The 12,662-nt window shown below is 44.7% G+C and overlaps 1 protein-coding gene and 1 long non-coding RNA gene across 2 annotated transcripts in view; one reads left to right on the top strand and one right to left on the bottom strand.

The window, feature by feature from the left end:
* The window catches only part of Dner (delta/notch like EGF repeat containing), a 288,589-nt gene that overhangs the window by 22,625 nt on the left and 253,302 nt on the right, over nt 1-12,662 (top strand). The gene's annotated exons all lie outside the window — the stretch shown is intronic.
* On the bottom strand, nt 3,772-6,253 carry LOC124089740 (uncharacterized). Its single transcript, XR_006850847.2, has 3 exons — nt 6,130-6,253; nt 5,050-5,257; nt 3,772-4,632 (listed from the first exon to the last, which is right to left on the bottom strand). It is a non-coding gene; the product is annotated as an uncharacterized LOC124089740 (long non-coding RNA).

The raw sequence follows: 12,662 nt of genomic DNA, 5'->3' as shown, positions 1-12,662 counted from the left end.
CTGGATTCTGGTCTCTCTGAGCTTGTCTTGAGGTCTCTGATTACTGCAATTCTAGGAGTTCTGAAGCTCCTTCATGGAACCAGAGAGGGCCATTGATGTATGCCCTTCCCCGCTTCCCCAGCACCCCCCAAGAAAAGGAATATGCATATGTGTGTATGTGCTTTTAAAATGCAGGCCGTGCCAAGGGATTTTCACACTGGTAGGTGGTGGTATTTCCTCTCCAACCAATCTGAGTTCAATGGGTCCAACATATTTTTTTTTTTCTGCCTTGATATCCTGCCAAGTTACATCTCCAGTGCTTTCTAGCATGCCGATGTGGATGCTCTCATCTCATTTCTTTCCTTCCGTATACTTTCAGGCTAAAATAAATTGTGTGCAGAAACACATTTTTAAATGGTTTTAAACTTTGCATATGTTTAAATGAATTCAAAACGAGACATATGTCTAAATTTTCCCATCATTAGAAAGTCACGACTCTACTAAAGCCACCTACTCAGTGGCTTTGGTAGCAACAAGGTGCAATTCCTGCAGTGTGGGGAAAGACACCTTCAATGCCAGGCTGAGGAGGGGAGGGGATGAGCAGGGGAAGAGTAGGACAACAACCCCCAAGGCTAAAGGTGCATGGATAAACTTAGGTTCTAGAATGCACTTTAAATGTGTGCTCAGATGATGTACAATTTCTTATATCTACCAGCAATCAGCCTTGTTGATTAGATCCTCCTACATATTATTGAAGCCCACAATGTGAGAAGCAGGATATTTCATGAAGGATTCACTCTGATACCTAGAGGGAGTCAAAGTCCTGAAGAGAATCAAGTCTGCCATTTGGTGGCATCTCCCACAAACCACAGACAGTACCCCAGGGACCCAGGAGTGGTTCAGAGAGGGTAGTCTGGCTGGTGCAGCAACCACATATTTCTGTCATCTGTCATCAGGTAGATGCTGGGGAAATGCCTCTTTCTCTCCATAAATTTCCATAATTAAACAGTAGGACTGTGACCTGGTCCACTTGGCTGAGGCTACAAAAAATTCAAAGCTACATAAATGCCATGGGTTCATCTGTTGAGTGCATTGGGAAAGTGCAGGGTGGGCAGGGCTGAGCGCCTGTGCACTTTCCAGCCAGTCTATCTGCTGCTGTGGGTTTGCCATGGCAGAGAACTGGCATAGATTCTGTCGCAGCCTGAACTTGCCAAACATTGCCCACTGTTAATTACCAGCCAGATTAAGAAGACAGAAAGGAATAAAATCACTGTTAAGGTGAAGTTGACTGAGGATCCATCTGGAGATCATTATGGTCCAAAGTAGTGCCAGATATATAAATAGTGTGTGAAATTACTCTATTAGCCCTATGATTACATTTGGCAGCTACTGATATTAAAATATTTTGACAGATTAAAGTAATTTCAAATTGCATTAAAGTATATCCCTTAAAGTAAAATGGGCACTTATATTAATGTTGGATGTGAAAATTGGTTCACTTTTTGAAAGTAATTAGGTAATGTGGATTAAGAATCTTAAAGTCTTTGACTCCATAATACCTGCTTTAGAAGTCTGCCGTACAAAAGTAATTGGGAATTTGAACAAAGTTGTACAAACCCAGATACTGTCATCACATTGTTTGTAATAGTCTCCAGTGAGAGAACCCCTAAATGTGCAGAATAGGAGAAGGTTTAAATAATGGTACAGCTGTCTGATAGTTTTAAACACTCATTGTAAAAGATGTTTTTCAAGACAATTTTGCACTTAGGAGATTAAATGAGAAGAAAAATCAGAAGACGTGAAATCGAACCAGTAATCTCACTTACATTAAGGTACATAACACAGAATTGGAAAGAAATATGCTCCTCCCTGAAGAGAGCGGCATTAGAAACAACCAGACCCAGCCCTTTTAAGTTATTTCAAGATTTTGGCTTCATTTGCAATGTGTCTGTACATGTTATATTGCAATTCAAAGAGAGCTGGGGATGAAGTCCACAAAAGACTCTCCTGGCATATTGGTAAGACTGGAATTTCCACAGTCAGTCACTTGTTTGGGTTCAGATTTTAAGGGCATCCAGAAAGTCCATATCTAGACTTAGGGCAGGAATGTGGCATTCAGCCATCCACGATCTCTTATATTAACAGAGATTTGTTTCTTGCTAAGTGGGTGCTGGGGCAGTCCGAAGCTCATGGAGAAGGGGTTGCCAAGGGCAGCCTGCAGTGGTTTCTTGGTGGCTGGATTTCGGTGGGTCCTGGTGGAGTCCACACTGAGTGGGGCTGACGACAGATGAGGTGTGGGTGTGTGGCATCTCTGGGGTCGCCTCTGTTGGTTCACCTGACTACCTGGAACTTCTGCCTGTTCCAGCCCAGGTTGGGCAAGGTGGGCCCGGCACCAGGCCTTCTATGAACTACTCTTGTGCTACATTGTGCTATAGATTCTTGGGACCTCACCTTCCTGGACCCAGGCATGAGCAATGATGGTAGGCACTGGCTCAGAACCTGGGTGGGGGCCCAGACTGACTGGGTGGTGGTGGTGGTGGTGTGGGAGAGGTGGCTGGCAAGGCTGGAGCTGCCCCAGATGAGCGATCAATCCACAGCCCTACCTTGCCAATAGACTATTTTGTGTGCAGTGAAAACATGAGTCTATTTTTTTTCTGATAAAATGTGACCTTGAGGAGTTAGGGGTATAGCTCAGTGGTAGAATCCTCATCTAGCAAGTGTGAGAGCCTGGATTTGACGCCCAGCACTGCAAAATGGGGGAGGGGTGCTTGGAGGTTCCAACACTTCTGGAATAGTTTGTAATTCTTTTTAATCTCTCTCTCTCTTTTTTTTTAGTTACTGATAGACTTTTATTTTTATTTATTATATGTGGTGCTGAGAATCAAACCCAGTGCCTCTCACATGCCAGGCAAGTGGGCTACTTCTGAGCCCCAGCCCCAGCCCCTAGTTTGTAGTTCTTAAGTCTCCCTCTTACCTCACTCACTGTGGCTGTCCCATGCTGGAAGGGCTCCCAGCACAAGCACAGCTGCTCTGTTGTGTCTCAGGTTCCCTCTTCTCCTGGCTCTCCCCGGGGCTGGCTCCCCCTCATCCTTCAGGTCACCATTACACACCACTGCCTGAAACAGTCCTCCTCGGACCGCCTTCTACAGGTCTTAGCCTCCTGCTCGCTTCCTGACCAGTTCCCGCCATGATGTACGATTTTGGGGTTGTTTCCTTGTTTGCTGTCTCTCTGCACCTGAGAGACGATGAGGTGGGCGCTATGTCTCCTGTGATCCAGTTCCTTGCTCTGTGCCTGGTACGGTACCTGGCAAAGCACCTGGCCTCACTAGCTGCTCTGCGACCATTTGTTGTGTGAATAACCAGCAAATGAATGAACAGAGAGCATGTAAAATGATTTGTACACTGACAGCCACCAAAAAAGAATGGGAAGGTGCACACTATGGAATGGCTGTCACTTGCTGGGTCCACACATGCCTGTGTTCCTGTGCCTCTTTGGTGATGGTGATGATGATGGTGGCGATGGCAGCTAATGCTCATTGGGAGGCGCCATGAACTGGCTGCCGTCCTTTGTAACTGATGTTCATTTTTTTTTCATTTGGTTTTCCCTAAAATGTTTTGAGCTGTTCTGTGGCAGGAACGATGACACTCTGCCTTGAGACAGCCTTGTGAAGCATCATTCTCATAGTGCTGTTGTTCAAATTAGAAAGTTTGTGTCATTCTTTCCATGATTGATTCCAGCTTCAAAATCAGGGTAAGGACAGAAATAAAAATGATGGCTGATCCAGCAAAGTATTCATTTGCATACTTGTATTTAAAGCAGAACAGTTTTTATAATTCTAGAACTTTTAAATAACTGTTGAATTGCAAACAGCGTTATTTTGCCATCGACCCTTGATCCCTCATTCTCTTCAAAGCTGTGGGTTGCTAAGCAACTGGAGATCAGAGTCCTCTAAACCTGTGTTATTATTATACAACTACAGTCCCAGTGGACAGGAAAAAATCAACAAAGATAAAAACATGCCCCAGAATGATTATAATAATTCAGTGATTATCTAGATTGCATTCTCGAGAATCACATTTATTCCAAACCATATGCTGTCTCTTTATTTTTACTGGGTCACGAGAACAGCTTTCATCTAAATTATCTATAACTATGGATTCTCATTATAATTCTTCAAAAAAGTAAATTATTTTAAATTAGTTTCAGTTGGAGAACAGCCCATGCTGCTCTATGATTTGTGGTGGCTGTAAGTAGGTCACAATCACGAAGACCTGATCTGCCAGGACTTTTTATTGGGGATGTGGCCAAGGGAAAATGGGCCAGGGGGCAGGCAGTACACTGGTGGGTGTGCTTTGTCACTCTCTGGGTGACTTTGGGCCAGATCTTAAACTCTCCCAGCCTTGGTTGGCTTGTCTGTAAGACGGAACCACAGTAGCATCTCTTGTAGGGAAGCTGTCATAGTCATGCTCTCTGGAGGTTAGGCTGTGGCCAGGTGATGGAAGCTTCGTGTATTGTAGTCAAATGTTTTGTTTCATCCGAAGGACACTTTGGAGCTCTTGGAGCATTTACAGAGGCATTGTTCCCCTCCAACCCCCACTGATGAGTAGAAGATCACTTGAGTCCTGGAACTCATGAACCACCGTTTCGGTTACCTGTTGTTGAGAAACAAACTACCTTACAATGTAGTATCCTAAATCCACAATCACTCTGTTTATTTGCTCATGGATCTGTAATTGAGACAGGGCTGAAAGGGGAACTTCTGGAGTCCCCTGGGATGGTATAACTGGGCTGGAGAATTGCTGGCATGAAAAGCAGGTTGTTTCTAGATCTTGGCTGGAAGCTCAGGTGGGGACAAGGACCTTCACTTTTCCTCCCTGTGATTTCTCCAGCATGCCCATTGCATAGTGGTCTGAAGGCAGGTGGACTTCTGCATGGCCACTGGCTTAACCCAAAGCAAAACAACCAGAAGCCTCCAGGGCTTCTTAAAGCCTAGATTCAGGCTGGGAGCTTTAGTGCAGAAATCCACTCTCCTAGTCCACCCATCAAGCCCTTTGAGCTGTGTTACCCACCTGTGGTGAGCTGGATTCGAATTCTTTTCATAGGATTGTTACTTCCACCTTCTTCACAATCTGGAGTAATCGTTCCTATTTCTCTGTGTCCTCAAAGTCATCTCTCCTCCTAATCTCAAGTAGCTCTGACTTCTAGAAACTAAGCCAAGAAGTTGAGGTGTTTGCAGCCACCTTCTGTGTGTTCAGCCAAGCAATACCATTCTCTCTGCTTAAAAAAGAAATAGGAGTAGAAGAGAAAATGCATATTAAGTTCTCAAATTTTCCTGCTATCCTGTTGTTATTATTACCATTGATTTTTTAAAATAATTTTTTTAAATAAAGGATTAATTCAACAGACAAATCTAGGCAAAAGACAATAAATATAAGTTGTCATCTTATAGATAGTAATCGAAGCCAGGAATAAAATCAACTCACCCAGAACAGGGAAAAAAGATAAGAGAAGAGGAGGGAAGATGGTCCCTTGAGGAACTTCAGCATCTAAGAGATTTGTCAGGAGAAAATTCTGGAAAGGAAGGGTGAGAGGAAGAGGTGGGAAGCCGACCAGAAGCAGATGTAGCTACGGGTGGGAAGGAGGGACACAAGTTGCTGTGGTCAATCCAGAAGGACTGTGACGTGTTCGTTAGGTTTAAAAACAAGTCTGTCCAAACCTTAGTTCTGTTGGCGTGGAAGCAGCTTTCAGTGGACAGAGGAGTGAGTCGGAGTGAGAAAGTAGAGAAAGCACGTGGTCAGGGAGCCGTAGCTCGTGCTCTATAAGGGACGCAAAGAGGAGAAGATGGATCAGCTTTGGGTGCTGAGGTAGGGAATTGAGGGGGCTGTCATGGAGTTTGTTCTCTTGACGTAAAAGGCATCTGTTGAGAGTGAGTGCTTCGGTGTGGCTTGAGAACACAGAAGGCAAGGGGTAGACCCCGTGGAGGAAGCTGGAAGAGCCGGCCCCTAACACCCTCGAACACCCTTGTCCTGGGATCCCTGAGTGCCACGGGTTGGCTGGAAAGCAGACTGGGATCCACTAGCAGGGGCGACGGACAGATGGCATGCAGAGGAGCCGAGGATTTGGGCAGGAGAGTGGTTGAGGTTCTGAACCTGGGAGTCCAAGTGGCCTTGATCTTGCATCGTGGTGCTTGGGATCATCACTGTCTTGTTCTTCCCTGTTCTTCTGCATCCTGCTGCATGGAGTGGAGGTGACCAGTGCTTAGATGATCATATGAACAAGAAGTGGAAGGAAGAGGGATTGGTGGGATCATCTTGAATATTTAGAAACCTCAGTGAAATATTTAACCACAGTTTGCCAACTGACCAGTTGCCCTTAGAGTGATTAGAATAAGCTGAGGTTTAGGCGGAAGTTCTTAGGATCTGAGTAAATGGATCAGCTTTTAATTAAACAATTCTATGTGAATGGTTTCTTAGGAAGTTTCCGTCTGTAGTCTGCTGAATTTTATACTGGGGGTTGGGGTGAGTGTGTTGTGGGGAAAACTTGTGAACTAGTTCTCGAATATGATCTTACCTCCTCAGCTGTCACTGAGGCAGGGCAGCCATCAGTGGTGGCCTTCATCTACCCATCCCTGAACTCATCTCCCATCTCTTAGCCGCCTTCCCATCTGTCCTCTTGCATTTTTGGTGATTTCTGTTCCCTTTTAACATGGCTTCCTCTGGAATGTGTTTGTAGCGTTCTGTTGTATCTGTGTCTAATTCTTGAGATCACATTTGCTAAATTAAAGATTATATGATTAGGCACCCTGGGTTCAATCCTGGCACCAAAAATTTATGATTAGGTTTTAATAACTCTAAGTATATATAGTTAGCAGAGGTGTAACATTCCAGAACCTATTTAATAAGTTGGAGGGTTTTGGAGGAAGGAGTCACAGGCTGGAAGAGCAGAGCCTGCTTGAGAAACCTTGCAAATCATTCTCACTCCCCTGGAGTACCTCTGGGATGGTGCTGCGTGGCTCCCCTGGGACTCAGGAGCTGAGTGGGCACCTGTGGTAAAGAATGCAGAATTTGAAGAATCACTGAAAAAGGCTGACAGCTTTGAGTGTTTTGGGGTAACTAGGAAGGGATTTGCTGTGTGTGTGTGTGTGTGTGTGTGTGTGTGTTTGTTTTATTGGGGACCAAACCCAAAGGTGCTCTACCACTGGGCTATATCCATAGACCTTTGTATTTTTTGAGACTGGATCTTGTGACTTTCCAAGGCTGATCTTGAACTTACGATTCTCTGGCTCAACCTCCTGGGTTGCTGGAATTATAGGCGTGCACTACTGCGTTCAGCTAAATCATGCTATCTATAGAACACCCAACTGTCAGTTTGAATGCTTTTCTCTAGGAGGGACCAAACTCCTTTCTCTTGAAGATAAATGACTTAGGCGAGTGACACTAGGTTACAAGAGTGACCTTGGCCTATAATTCTATCCCTTATAGAAACTGAATAGGTACCTGGGAGTCAGTGGTTCTTCACTGATCAGTGATGACCAGGTGCATCCAGTCCACTATTACGCTATTTTGAGGTCATGGATGAGATGTTTGGGATCCATGACTTAGCATTAGAGATGGGGCCTGGTCCATTACTTTTTAAGCATTCTCTATCTTTGTCTAGTATCAGTCTCTTATATGATATCCTGGTACCAGCTAGTACCAGTTTTGTATCAATGGTTGTTAAGTTATTTGAAATTGTGCAAGTTATTTGATGTGATGTTGGCAACTTGAAATTGGCCATGTGGGAATTTACACCATGGAAATTGGCAGAGGCTACAAATCAGGGTTCCCTTGTCCCCATAGAGCTGGTTGTTGAGCTTTCTACCAGTACCCCACTATGTATGCTTCTATTTTTGAGACTGTAATTCTGTTTTTATTTCTTTTTATTTTTTTGGTGGTACTGGTGGAGCACACGCTAGGCAAGTGCTCCACCACTGAGGTACATCCTCAGCCCCATCGGATATTCTTTAATTATCTTTCTCTGCCCTCTCATTCACTTCCGAAGCTGGTCTATTTATAAGGGTTGTCTTCATCAACGTATCCTTAGTTACTAACTCTGTGCCTAACACACAGGAGGGGTTTAACAGTTCTAGAAATCTTACATATGCTCAGTCAATGAATGGATATTTCTAGAAATTTTGGACGTTTTCTTGAACTTCTTTATATATTCTCCAACTTGGACACTGTTGGAAAGATGAATTTTTGTGGCCGTTATTTTTAGGAGAAATAACATTGATGAGAAAACTAAGTGCTGTGGTTGAATGTCCTCTCCCGAATCATTGATATTTAGTCACCATTGTGAGGTGTTGGTAGGGTGGAAACTTCATGTAGCTGTACTATTTGGAAGTAGGACCTTTGGGAGGTGGGGCCCTAATCCAATGGGAGAGTCGCTTTATGACAAGAGGAGGAGAGACCTGGGCTAGGATGTTCTGTCTTGCCTCATGATGCCTGTCCTGCCTTGGGACTCTGTAGAGAGTTCCCACCAGCCTGAAGGACCTCACTAGACGTGGCCCCCTGAACTTGAACTTCTCAGACTTCAGAATCATGAGTTGAAAAAAACCTTTTGTTTTCATAAATTACTCAGTGCGTGGTATTGAGTTGCAACCATAGAATACAGACTAGGACAGTGGGCTGGCTGTGTGACCCTCCGAGTTCACCTGCTTGTCTCTGGTGGAGAAGTTCCAGGCTCTGGACTGCCCTCAGCACTGCAGTGTGGAGACCAAGTTGCTCACTCATCAGGTTGTGCTCTATGTGATACCTGCTTTCAGGGAAGGATGAAATTGGTGACTATGTGGCATCAAGGGTCAGCGATTCTTTTCTGGTTGTTATGAATTACCAGGTGCATCCAGTCTGCTACGCAGGAGTCACCCACAAGAGCAGATCCCTGGTCCACTTCACACAGAGCAGCTGAGGGAGCCCTTCAGGATGCAGCGAGCCTTCCCTGAGGCAGCTCTGCACGTTGGCCCTTTCTGCAGAGCCATGTGTGCCTCAGGTGTTTTAATGTGTCAGATTCTTTGTACCACATTGTCTCACGTACCTAGGACTGTATGTTGGGACTAATGGGAATCAGACATTATTACTCTTTGTGAACATCGAGTTTCCTTTTACTCTTTACTTGTGGGTGGTAAAGGGTGACCCTTTTTTCCCAGTGTTTTAAGATTTGGTGAACAAGCCCAGAATCACTATGCCATGATCATATCATGCAGGTTCGAATCAGATGCCCTTAAAGTTTGCAGTAGGGGAGACCTAACTTTTAAAACTCCTTTTGTTAAAAAACAAACAAACAACAACAACGACAAAAACTAATGGTGTGTTATAATTATATATAGTAGCGGAATTCATCATGCCATATTGTACAAGCATATAGTACATATCAATCAATCACATTCCTTTTCTTTCCCTTCCCTGATCTGCTTGCTCTGTTCTACTGATCTCCTTTATAATATCATTATTAACATTTTAATTGGTGCATTAAAATTATATATTACAGCAGAATTCATTATGGTACAGTTGTACGTGGACATAGCATGATTTGTTAGAGTTTATTCCTAGTTCTTCCTCATTCCCCCTTCCTCCCCATCCATTCCCTTACTCTATTGGCCTTCCCTTTACACTTGTGAGAACCCCTTAACCCCCTTTAAAAATTTATTTCCCTGCTCCTAGCTTCCACATATGAGAGAAAACATTCAACCCTTGACTTTCTGAGTCTGGCTTATTTCACTTAGCATGTTCTCCAGTTCCATCCATTTACCAGCTAATGACATCATTTTATTCTTCTTTATGGCTGAGTAGAACTCCATCATGTATGTATACCACATTTTCTTTATCCATTCATCTGTTGAAGTGCACCTAGGCTGGTTCCATAATTTGGATATTGTGCATTGTGCTGCTATAAACATTGGCATGCATGTATTACTCTAATGTGCTAACTTTAGTTCTTTGGGATAAATACCAAGGAGTGGGTTATCTGGGTCATAGAGTGGTTCCATTCCTAGTCTTTTGAGGAACCTCCATACTGCTTTCCAGAGTGGTTATACTAATTTGCAGTCCCACCACAAAGTATGCATATACTCTCCCCCCCACCCCCAGTGTCCTTGTTAGCAATGACTGTTATTTGTATTCTTGATGGATGCCATTCTGGCTGGAGTGAGATGGAATCTCAGTGTAGTTTTGATTTGCATTTCCCTGATTGCTAGGGATGTTGAAATTTTTTTTTTCATGCGTTTGTTGGCCATTTGTATTTCTTTTTTTGAGAAAAGTACTGCACAGTCCTTTTCCAAATGAATTGGGTTGCTGTTACTGTGCATGATTACACGCACTGGCACACAGTGTCCCTCTGGAGTAGAAGGGAGGCACCCAGTTTTTATGTGCTAGCTTGTGCTGACTGGATTCCTAGAGTGATGGAATTGGCCTCAGGTTTGATATGAACAATGTTGAGGTGGGTGGCTTATAATCCCAGGCCTTTCAATGGAGGGCAGGCTTGGGCATTCTTCTGCGTGGCCTGTGGTGAGAACCACGACTCTCCCATGATGCTCTAGGATAGTTACAGGGTTGTGAATAGTTATTTTTCTTCAAATATTGGAACCACAATCAGAAACAAAACAAGAAGCCTTCTGTGCACGTTTCCTAGGGCTGCCGTGGCAAAGTGCATGTGACTTGAAGTGAGGAACAGACATGCCTTCGTTATCCTGCAGCTCTGGAGGCTGCAGGTGTGAGCTCGGGTGCCAGCCAGGTTGGTTCCTTTTGGGGGCCGTGAGGGACACGTGGTTGCTCGCCTCTCTGCAGCTCCTGGTGCCTCACTGGCCACGTTGGCTTTCCTGGGCCAACCTCTGTCCTCACATGGCCTCCTCCCGTGTGTCTTCACATCTTCCCTCCTCCTGCATGGCTCTCTGTGTCCAGCTGTCACCCTCTTTAAGGACACCGGCCATATTGGAGTAATGTCCACCCTAACAATCTCATTTCAACTTGGTTACCTCTGTACAGACTCTATTTTCAAATAAGGTCACATTCTGAGGTATTGGGGGGTAAGGACATGGCATATTATTTTGGGGGGACACAATTCAACCTGTAACACCTCCCCAATTCTATAACATCCAGGCTGAAGGTGGTTCTGTAGTATTTCCACTATGTGGTGGAGGGATTGGAAGAGTCACTGGGGAAGCTGGTGGGCAGGATGACAGATGACCGACTCAGAGTCCTTTAGTAGTAATCAGGGAGGAGCAAATGGCTGTCACTTGTGTGGCCCCAGAGAACACAGGCCTCGGACCTAGCCATCGTCATACATGGATTTGTGTGGTGAATTGGTGTGGATGGGGCTCAACATGCATTTTATGAACGAAGCTCATTAAGAGGAAATCTAAAGCTCCCAATTGACCTTTGGGCAAAGGAAGGTATGTGCACAACTGATGCTCTGCTGACTCAGCAAACTCCTTCCCCACGTAACTCATTTATGTAAACCTGGGGGTAGACCACCCGGCCAAGTCCCCCCAGCCTACGCAACTTGAAGGTCATAATTAAATTTTTCCATCTGTCAGGACCCAGTCATGATGAGGTCATGGGCATCTGGTTATTGCTTTGATTCCCTTCCAAATTTAGAATATTGACAGTGTGACTGTGATGGTGGAGCTGCTTCCAAAACCTGAAAGTGAATCTTTGTCTTTCACTTGCATATTGAAGATGAGAACACTTTGAAACTTAAGTCATACTCTACAGAATTCTTTGACTACTATTGTTAATGTAGATTAAAAAAATCATCATCATGCATCTACTCTAGGGGACAGGGGCGTATTAATGAAAAGAAGAGGGTGGCTCTGTTTTTCAAAATCATAGCTGCCCAGAGCTGTGAGCAGTGGGAATTTGCACCTGGCTTCTACTCCTTCTATCAGCTCTGAGTGTTTGGCATCATGTGTAAAGTGAGTCAAAAGAGGGACTGGAAACTTTAAATAAATGTTCCTGAAATCTAGGTGATGGGAGAACTCGGACTGGCCCCCCATCCCATCTCAGATTGTACCTGGGTGACCTCATTCATGTTGCTGTGGGAAGACAGGAGAGAGATGCAACGTTGGAGACACAAAGCACAGTCTACTAGCAGTAGAAGCTGTCCCTAGCCTGGGAGCTAGAAGAACATGCCTCACATGTGGAAGAGACATGGGAAGGAAAGCAGTGCCAACCACGGAGTTACCCAGAAGGCAGAAGAGCAGCCCAAACAGGCTGAGGCTCTAAAGGGATTAGGTGGCTCAGATGGCGAATCTGGGGAGATGAAGATGAACTTTCTTCTTCAAGAGGAAACCAAGGAGGAAGAATCTTAGGGTCATGAGTCATGGAGAAGTTGAAGTGGGAAGAATGAGACTCTGCAGATGACACTACATACTCAAGTGGGCCAGCAGTGGGGTTTCACAGGAAACCATGCTCAAGAAAAGGGGAAGAGAGAATCATCTCTGTCCAGCTTCCTGGGCAGATGGGCGGGCCAAGGGCAGGTACATCTGTCGGGTAGATTGTCGGGGACATGGTCCCCAGTCACTACATCAGGGTGAGGGAATGGTAAACCTTCCTCTCCACTTTACACAGCTCTATAATATTTCATGGAATGGGAAATACTTCTCATGAGAATCTCAAGTCTGTTTTTGCAGTGAATTCTGCAGGGGCTG

This window comes from Marmota monax, unplaced genomic scaffold (assembly GCF_021218885.2).
Source record: "Marmota monax isolate L192 unplaced genomic scaffold, Marmota_monax_Labrador192_F-V1.1 WCK01_AAM20220418_F8-fsc00041, whole genome shotgun sequence".
In the NCBI taxonomy this organism is placed as follows: Eukaryota; Metazoa; Chordata; class Mammalia; order Rodentia; family Sciuridae; genus Marmota; species Marmota monax.
The sequence above is the reverse complement of the archived record's forward strand: the minus strand, read 5'-3'. Positions and strand labels throughout refer to the sequence as shown.